This window comes from Pteropus vampyrus, unplaced genomic scaffold, assembly GCF_000151845.1.
Source record: "Pteropus vampyrus isolate Shadow unplaced genomic scaffold, Pvam_2.0 Scaffold85, whole genome shotgun sequence".
NCBI lineage: Eukaryota > Metazoa > Chordata > Mammalia > Chiroptera > Pteropodidae > Pteropus > Pteropus vampyrus.
In genome coordinates this window covers 8,392,067-8,401,362 of record NW_011888866.1, presented here as the reverse complement: position 1 = coordinate 8,401,362, position 9,296 = coordinate 8,392,067, and the positions used below count along the sequence as shown (strand labels likewise).

The 9,296-nt window shown below is 36.6% G+C and overlaps 2 pseudogenes; one reads left to right on the top strand and one right to left on the bottom strand.

Moving 5' to 3' along the window:
* Positions 1-258: 258 nt before the first annotated feature.
* LOC111742038 lies at positions 259-481 on the bottom strand (annotated as a pseudogene).
* A 2,144-nt stretch (positions 482-2,625) lies between these two features.
* On the top strand, positions 2,626-3,111 carry LOC105294329 (annotated as a pseudogene).
* Positions 3,112-9,296: the final 6,185 nt, after the last annotated feature.

Sequence of the window (9,296 nt, the reverse complement as noted above, 5' to 3'; positions counted from 1 at the left end):
ACAAAAAAATTTCACCTTAATTCAAAGGTCTAGAGGCAGAGTTCTATTGAAAAACAGCTGCAGTTCTTTTTTTCTTTCCCGTCTCAGTCCTAGGAAGGAAATGAGAAATATTCTGTCCACTTTATTATAGGTTCTAGAATACATCATCTCCCACTGCACCTTCCCAAATCAAGATCCCTCTTGCCAAGATCCCTTTCAATTAATAGTAGACTAATTACAGTCAATCCTCATCGTTCACGGATTTCATATTTGCAGTTCACCTACTCACTAAAATGTATTTGTAATCACAAAACCAGTACTCTAGGCACTTTTGGAGTCATTCATGGACATGTACAGAGCCACAAAAAATATGAGTTATCCCATGAGCTCATTCCCAACTGAAGTTGAACAAAGCACCCCTCTGCCTTCTTATTTCAGCTCTCATACTAGACTGATAAAACAGATATTACACTTGATCTTAGCCAAAAGGCCAAGAAGTAATCAGCTCTCATACTAGAGAAAAATTATTTTAAAAAGCTGATTCTTTGAAAAAAGCCTATAAATTTATAAACCAGACCAATCAAGAAAACAAGAAGAAAAACACACATTACCAATATGTGGCATGAAAAGAGAATATTACTACAGATTCTATAGATAATAAGGAAAGGATAATAAGGAAATTTAAATGAACTTTATCTCCCAAAATCCAAGAGCTTAGATGAAATGGAAAAAATACCCAAAAAACCAAAGCTCACTCAAGAAGAAATAGATGATTTGAATAGCCCTAAATTCATTAGTGCAATTTAATTCATAATTTAAAACTTTTCTGGGGGCGGAAAAAAAAACAAGCCCAATGACTTCACTGGTAAATTCTACCAATTATGTAAGGAAAAAATAAACTCTTCCAGAAAACAAAAGAGGAGGAACCCCTTCTCAAGTCATTTTTTGAGGCTAACATAGCTTTATATCAAGACCAAAAACATAAGGAAAGATAACTTCAAAATCTCTTATGAACATATCCATTATAATTACTGAAACAGAATATTTTCATACATTGCTGATAGGAATATAAAATGATACAACCACTTTGAAAATTTTGAGCAGTTTCATATACAAAGTTAAGCAAACGCTTATCATATGACCCAGGAGTTCCACTAAGAAAATTGAAGACATTTTTCTACACGAAGACCTATATGTGTTCATAGCAATTTTATTTCATAATATCCAAAAACTGGAAACAATCAAATGTCCATTAACTGGTAAAAAATAAACAATTCGGAGTATATCATACAATTGGATACTACTCAGCAATAAAAAGAATGTAATGAATATGCAACAACTTGGATAAATAGCCAAAGCATTAGGCTAAAGCAAAAAGCCCAACAACAACAACAAAACCACACTTTATGATTTCAATTTCCGTGACATTCTAGAAAAAGCAAAAGTATAGCGACAGAAATCAGATCAGTGGTTGACGGGAACTGGCAGAGGGACGAGGACTGCAAAAGGGCAAGAGAAAACTTTTTGGTATAGTGGAGAAGTGTTCTTTAATTTGATAATAATGATTGCTACATGATAGCATAAATTTGTTAAAACTCATTAACTATAAATTTAAACACAGTGAAATGTTTTGTATATACATTATACTTCAAAAACCCTGAAATGAAAATAATCTTGAATGAAAATAAGTAAGTGTATCAGCTAGGCACACACACACACACACACACACACACACAGAGTTCATCATTTCTTAGGATATTTTCTTATAAATGGAAACAGAGAAGTCTTTTTAAGAATCCGTACTTTTACCATCCCCTATTTTACTCTCCATGTCTGATTTTTTTCTATATAGCTAAGGAGGAGAATATACAATTTTCACATAAAGCAAGAAAGAAAATGATGGTCAGAAAGAGTCTAACATATGTGTCCATACATGAATTATATTTAACACCATTCTATGGGATTTTTTTCTCCAAAATTCCCTTCTACCATAACAACAACAATAAAAAAAAGTCAAAATATTGTTGTCTTGCTATTTTTCCAGGAATCTGTGTTCTGGAATGCTATTTCAGTTTGCATAATTCTAAGAAAGAATTTTTAGAATTGTATACCAGTGCATTCCCCCAACCAAAAAAAAAAATAGTTCTCATGGCTGAGATCTAAGGCAGAGGGGAAACTGAGAGGTTTCAGATATTGCATTTATTCAGACTCAGTAATAATTCGTTGATAAGAGAATGAGAAAAGAGTTTCAGAAGTTACAAAAAAGAAATGGAATGTTTAGGATTCCTAAATTTCTGTCCTGTTGTAGAGTTAATTATTTCAGAGAGGCGGGGATGGAGGGGAGGATAGGGGGTAGCAAGGAGTCCTAACAGAGCAATCTAACACATCTCTGTTCCTATTCATGCTGTGACACAGCTGGCCATGTAGGATGAAAGCATATTATTTCACTTACAAGTCTTCTTCATAATCAAATGAGAGATTGAAAAGAATGGAATGATACTAGGAATTCAGAAGGTGTTGTTTTTCAAAATAATACAGTGAGAGTCCTCTTATCTGACAGAGCTGAGACTAACTGGTAAATGAATAAAATAAAAATTAGTGTAAAAAGGGAATCAGGCCATTACTGCAGGAAAAGTTTCGGCAGAGCTGAGAAGTCAAGATGTGTGACTTCACCAAGGACCAGAACAGAGTTCAAAAAGGCCTTCCAGCTGTTTGACCAAACAGGGGATGCCAAGATCCTGCACAAACAGTGTGGGATTGTAATGAGGGCCCTGGGCCAGAACCTCACCCACACCGAGGTGCTCAAAGGGAACCCCAAGAGTGATGAGATGAATGTGAAGGTGTTGGACTTTGAACACTTCCTGCCCTTGCCACAGACAGTGGCCAAGAACAAGGACCAGGGCACCTATAAGGATTCTGTCAAAGGCCTTAGCGTGTTTGACAATGAAGTAGTGTCATGAGTGCTGTGATCGGCATGTTCTGATCACCTTGGGTGAGAAGATGACAGAAGAAGAAGTGGAGATGCTGGTGGCCAGGCACAAAGACAGCAATGGTTGTATCAACTGTGAAGAGCTTGTCTGGTGCTGAGTGGCGGAAGACACTCCAGCGTGCCCAGATCCCTGCGCCTTCCCCTGTATGGGACTGTGTATGTGCCCCTGGGCTTCCTAGGTTCTTTGGTCACAACACTTCCCTAGCTTTCTGTCTTGGATGAGCTTTCCATCAGCATTCACTACTTAAACTTGCACTCTGCAAGGGAAAAAGAGGGGGAGGGGATCATATGAAGTGATGCACACATTAAAATTTTTGTTTTAACTTAAAACATAGATCCGTGTTCATTTACTAATCTTTCAATGTAAGACCAAGGCCTTTGCTTTTACTATGATAGGGATTACAAAAATCTAATAGTAATATTTATCAGTGGCTTGCCTTTGGCAAGTCTTTACAAAACATTCAATTGAACTTTCAGAGCAATCATTCTCTTTTCACACTTACAATGCTTTGCTTTATATAATATTTAACTAAATTACATAATTACAATAACAAGTACAACTGGTATAAAGAGCTTCAGGAACAAACACAACTGACTCCTGGGAAGCATGTAACTCAACTGGCAGAAGCCGAGCCTGCAGAGGCTTTATAATCATTAACAGATGTCAAAATTTATCAAAAACTTTTGCTGCATTTATCAAGATCATCATGAAAGAGTTATTTAGTCAATGTAGTGAATTACATCGATAGAATTTCTGAAGCTAAATTGTCCTTATTTGACCCAATATTTGTAATACACTGATGGATTTAGTTATATGCATTGTTTTAGGATTTTCACATACTGTTCATAGGTAAAATGGACTTAAAGTTACCTTTCCTTGTATAGCCTTTATCTGACTTACAGTCATACTAGCCTAATAAAATTAGTTGGGATGTTTTCCACTCTCTTTATTTCTAAAACTTGTAATAAAACATTAATTTCGTTCCTTGAACACTTAGTAGCTCTCTCAGGTTAAGCCACTTTTGTCTACGGCTTTGGGGGAATATGGGTAAGGGTGACAGTCTTTGATTACCACTTCAAATTCAAATGTTCCCTTTTTTCTCAAACTAATTTTTTAATTTCATATTTTTTAAAAAAGAACTACCTCATCTAATTTTTCAAAACACTTTTTTGTAGTAATCTTTTTTTAAGTCACTTTTGTAAAAGAAGACTCTAGGTTGTGGCTTCAAAGGAAGGTCAGATGTCCTCTGATATTGCAATCGGTACCCCTTTTGCCACTGATCTTCAAGACCCACCTCCCTCCCTTCTAGTGCCCAGCCCTCAAAATGGAGAATGGTGCTGGGGAGGAGGGAAGGCTTGAAGGCCAACAGATTCAACTGTACTTATTGTCAACTCCCATTGCCCCAGACAGACTCACCTTGACGCTGTTATCCAGCTGTCAGAATAACTTCTGTTTTTCTGCCTCATGATAGCAATGGAGCCAACCATGAGCTACTCAGGTAAATATCAGGGCAAGGAATCTTACCTAAAGATTCACACCTAAAATCTTCACCCACTCCACCTACTGCCCATGGCAGGTACATTCAACCAATGTAATTGAGCATGTATTTGTGGCAGCCTCTGTTCGAGTTACCAGGAAATTCAGTAGTGAACTATACAAAAAGGAGCCTACCCTTTTGGAGTGATGGTTTAGTGTAATTATGTCCAATAAAAATGTAACACAAGCCATGGGTGTAACCTAAAGTTTTCTAGTAGCCACATTTTAAAAAATAAAAAGGAACAGATGAATTTAATTTTAATAATGTTCTATAAGAAAACTATTACTATTAAAACTATTAATACAGGTCTATTAGAAAACAAATACAAATAATATATTTTATTTAGTCTAATATAGCCAAAGCATTATCATCTTGACATGTAAGCAATATAAAAATGAATTAATGAGCTATTTTAACTTCCTTTTTTCTACTAAATCTTCAAAATCTGGGGAATATTTTATGCATGCAGCACATCTCAATTCAGACTAGCCACATCAGATGATAGTGACTACCATATTGGAGGTCCAGCAGCCAGCCTTCTTCCAAACCACGCTGCCATTTCTCACATCCCTGAAACCCACACATGCTCTTTGCCTCAGTGTTTCTTAGCATTTGTTTGCTTGTTTGTTTGAAATGTCCGAACCTGTGGATAATTTTTATAAGTTTATTTGAGCCCAAACTGCCAACATATGCAGGGGAGTAAGATCTCAGATGTTCCAGAGAATAACAGTTTTGCAGCTTCTTTTATGCATTTGAAATTAAGGAGAGAACACAAGGAAGGTTACGTGGAGATGGAAGAAAGCAAGACAGGGATTGAATTACAGGATAGTTAACAAGAATATATGCTCTCTTGAGGGTGGTTATGGCTTATTTAAAGGTGTGTTAACCTAGATGCACAGAAACAATGGATAGGGTTTGCTTAAGGCAAAGACAAATCTTTTATTCGAGAAGTTATATGCCTGTTGTGTGACTACACACTATGACCTGCCCAGTTAGGAATTTATGATCAGATCACTCTGTGAGTTTACCTTCCATGAACTCCTTTTTTTCCACCCAGTTTATTTTTATTCATCTGCCAGACCCACTGACTTCCTCTGGCTTCTGCAGCATTTAAGTGTTAGTTACGAAGAGAGAGCCAGCAACCCAGGCTGAGTCAATCATCTTGTCAGAAATCAGAAGTCTCTAAACAGGACTGGGGAGGGTCGGATGGGGGTTGGATAAACACTGCTCTTGGCTAGTCAGTACACAAATCAAAGAGCATTGTAATGGCTCAGTCATCTCCCCGCTCAGTTTTATACAATTTTCCCTGTCGATAGTTGGGTTTTCCCACAGCTTCAAAAGCAGAAAAATTGAGTAGGACATTCAAAGGTTTCAAATGTGCACTCGGGGCTATGAAAAGAAATAATAGCATAGAACCCCCCTCTGCTTCCAGGGTCTCCATAGCAAAGACTCACTTCTGTGAAAGACCCTCCTGAGATACAGACAAATAAGATAATTCTTGGCCAAAGACAGCTTTATTCCCATCTACTAAAAAGAACCACTTAGTGCTATACATCAAACGTTTCCATCTCCTTTCATTTTCACTTCTAAAATTCTGATTCACTAATATCCTCATGAAATTTATAATACATTTTAAAGTATATATAATCCAGATATCAGCTGGCATTGACCTATTTCTTAACATCTAGATAAAGATGGATTTAAATCTCCATGTTATGGATTGTAGAAAAATGCAGTGGCATTCTTGAGATTTCTGTCCATTTCAGGGGGATGAGGGAGGGCAGAGACATTCTAATTGCTATTTCTGCTTCTGCCTCTGCTGAGTGAGTATTGAAATGAGGGGTTCACTTATCATCTACTCCCATCCTGCTCAACCCTGTTGTGCCCTTGGTTGTTCTTGTCCTTAATTTCTCCTCAATGTACCCTCTAATTAAGGAATTTTGAGTGAATAGAAAGTATTACTGAAGATAGTACAGAAATAATTTAAAATTCAATAATAGATATTTGTATTGGATATTTTCTTGGCTTGGGCAATAGCCACCTTCCATATTGTTGCTTCACTCTTTCCTCTTTCCCCCTCCTTTTTTGTCTCTCCCTCCATCCTTACCCCCGTCTAAATCCCTCTGTAGATAGTTGGGTTTTTCCACAGCTTTAAAGCAGAGAAATTAAGACATTCAAAGGTTTCAAATGTGCACTCAGGGCTACGAAAAGAAATAATAGCATAGAACAGATAATGTAACTCATTTCTAAGGCACACTACTTTAGCTATCACAATTTGCCTTGGCTCCTGCAGACATCCACATCCTGCCCCATGGTCTCACCTTTGCTTCAAGTAACTTATCAAGGTATTTTTGCTCTTTTAAATATGTAACTGTATTTCAAGACGTCTCAATTGGATCAGCTTCAAGATTTGGATACATCTGTCCTGTTAAATGAAATAGTATCCTATTTTCTCTTTTCTTCATCCTTCTCTCCACCTCGTACTCTTTCCATCCATTACCTCTCTATTAGCGTCCTCTGTTCCCTCCTTGCCAGAATCTTCTTTAAAAAATAAAAATATTGTAGAAAATTTTATGTTTGATTTTCATAGTTCCTCATTTTCATTCTCTCTGGCTATAGCCAAATACAAGTGGATGCTGCATTAAGGTGTTTCCTTTTTCAATGGGGTATTTGCATTCTAGTAGAAGATCTAGGACCTTACCAAGCTGACCAAAGCAAGTAAAAACGGAGGTGCCCTAATATTGAGCACAAGGCACAGTTATTTAAAAAAAAAAAAAAAAAGAGCTCTCTTTTTGCCTTCTTGCCTTTGGCGGCCAACGTTGGACATGAGCAGAAGGTTAGTCTTCTTCTAAATAAGAAATATGATTTAGAGGAGTCTAACATTGGAAGAAAAAGTAGACAGATAATGTAACTCATTTTCATCTTGATTAGAATCTCGGCACCTTAACCAAAGTTTACCTTGGTTAGGTGCACATACCAATTGTCTCATAACCAAAGAGACTGGTCATTCTTTAGGAAAGGATCTGGGGGAAAAGGCTTTGCTACAAGATGTCAGAATATGTGAGGTACCTTTAAGAAATGGGGCTTCATCTTCATAGCACCCCCTTCCCAGCTGGCAGTTATTTCCCTTTTCTCTAAACTCACTCAGTAGCCCCTTCATCGATACCTCTCTCACAGCTCTTACTCTTTTTACCTTCTGTTACAGTTATTTGCTTTTACATCTTTTCTCTTTGCTAAAAATAAATTCTCTGAAGGCCTTGGTACTTGCTCTTCCCTCACATAAATGTATTTCTGATCAAATGTCATCTTATCAGAGAGTTTTTGCCAATCGGCCCATGTAAAAATAATATACTCTCTATCCTTATCATCTCTCTCTCCATTCTCTACTTTATTTTATTCATTGTTCTTACCACTACTTGACGTATGGTAATTTTTTTGTCTGCCTCTCCGATACACATCAGGAATACAACTCACTGAGAAGAGAGACTTTATTGTGTACTCAACTTGCAAAATAGAGTCTGGCATACAGTAAGCACTCAATAAATAGTTATTAAATGAATTAAAAGAATCATTCATAGTATTTATTCATCTGTTTATCTATCTATCTAGGTAGCCCCCACAGTACTTAGTACAACACCTAGAATTTCTTGGGAATCTAGTAATTATTTGTTAAAGGGAGAAAAAGCGGGGAAAGGGTGGTAGGTAATGAAAGAGGAGAGAAAAAGGAAGAGAGAGGGAAAGAAAAAGGTAGAATGGAAGAAGGGAGAACTAAAATAGCTAAACGAATAAATAAATGAACGTGTTCTACATAAGCAACATGTCACCTTGGGAAACATGGGAAAGACTGCAAATGTCATTAAACCCAACTGGTACAAGGAAGGACCAGATAGTACCTTCTTTCCTTGGTATAGTCATTTACTCTGCAGAGAGTCAAGCTGCGAGGAACATTACTGTAGGAGAATGTCATCTGACAGTCTGGCCAAGTGAAATATTAGATGAATTTAGGCATTAGCACTTCTTGGCCAAGAGCCACAGAGCTAATTGTTACTTGTTTGAGTCTCTTAAGATTGCACCATTAAAATTGCATTTTTAATCAATGAATAAACGTCTGTGAGCCTCATAATTAAAGAATAGTCTAGCAAATTAAGAAAATTACTTTTTCAAAAGGAGGAAATTACGGCATGGAATCAGTCCAGAAAAGTATTCAACTGCCTCTGTATAGGACCCATCTATATTTCTCCCTGCCTCCTTAAACATTTTTTGGCCATAAACCCATTCTTCTTTAGCACCATCTGACTTATCACCCAAGCCATGCTGACTAGGCTTCATGTTTCAGCTACTCGGTCATTAGGTGAATATGAAGATGGGTTTACTCCTTAATGAACAGTAGAAGGGCACTAAAGGTATAATGGCTAAGAGTTCAGGATCTGAGGTCAGATTCTTGGATTCAGATTGTGATCTGTCTTTTAATTGCTGTGTGACTTTGGGCAAGCTATTTTGCCTCTTAAGTCTTAATTTTTATCAGCAAAATACATGATAATAATAATACCCAGCTTGTAATGTTATAACAAATGTGGTATATGTAAATAATGTGGTATATTATATATACAAACATAGTGTTGTAATGGTATACTTCTTAGCAAATATTAAGTGTTTAATGAATGTTAATTCTTTTCTGTCTTGTTCGTATTTGTCCTTTTTTATCCTTTGACAGGATTAATTCCTTAAAGGAAGAAACTATGTCTTCTCTTTTTTGATAATGATTCATTTTAAGTAAAGAAATGTTCTTT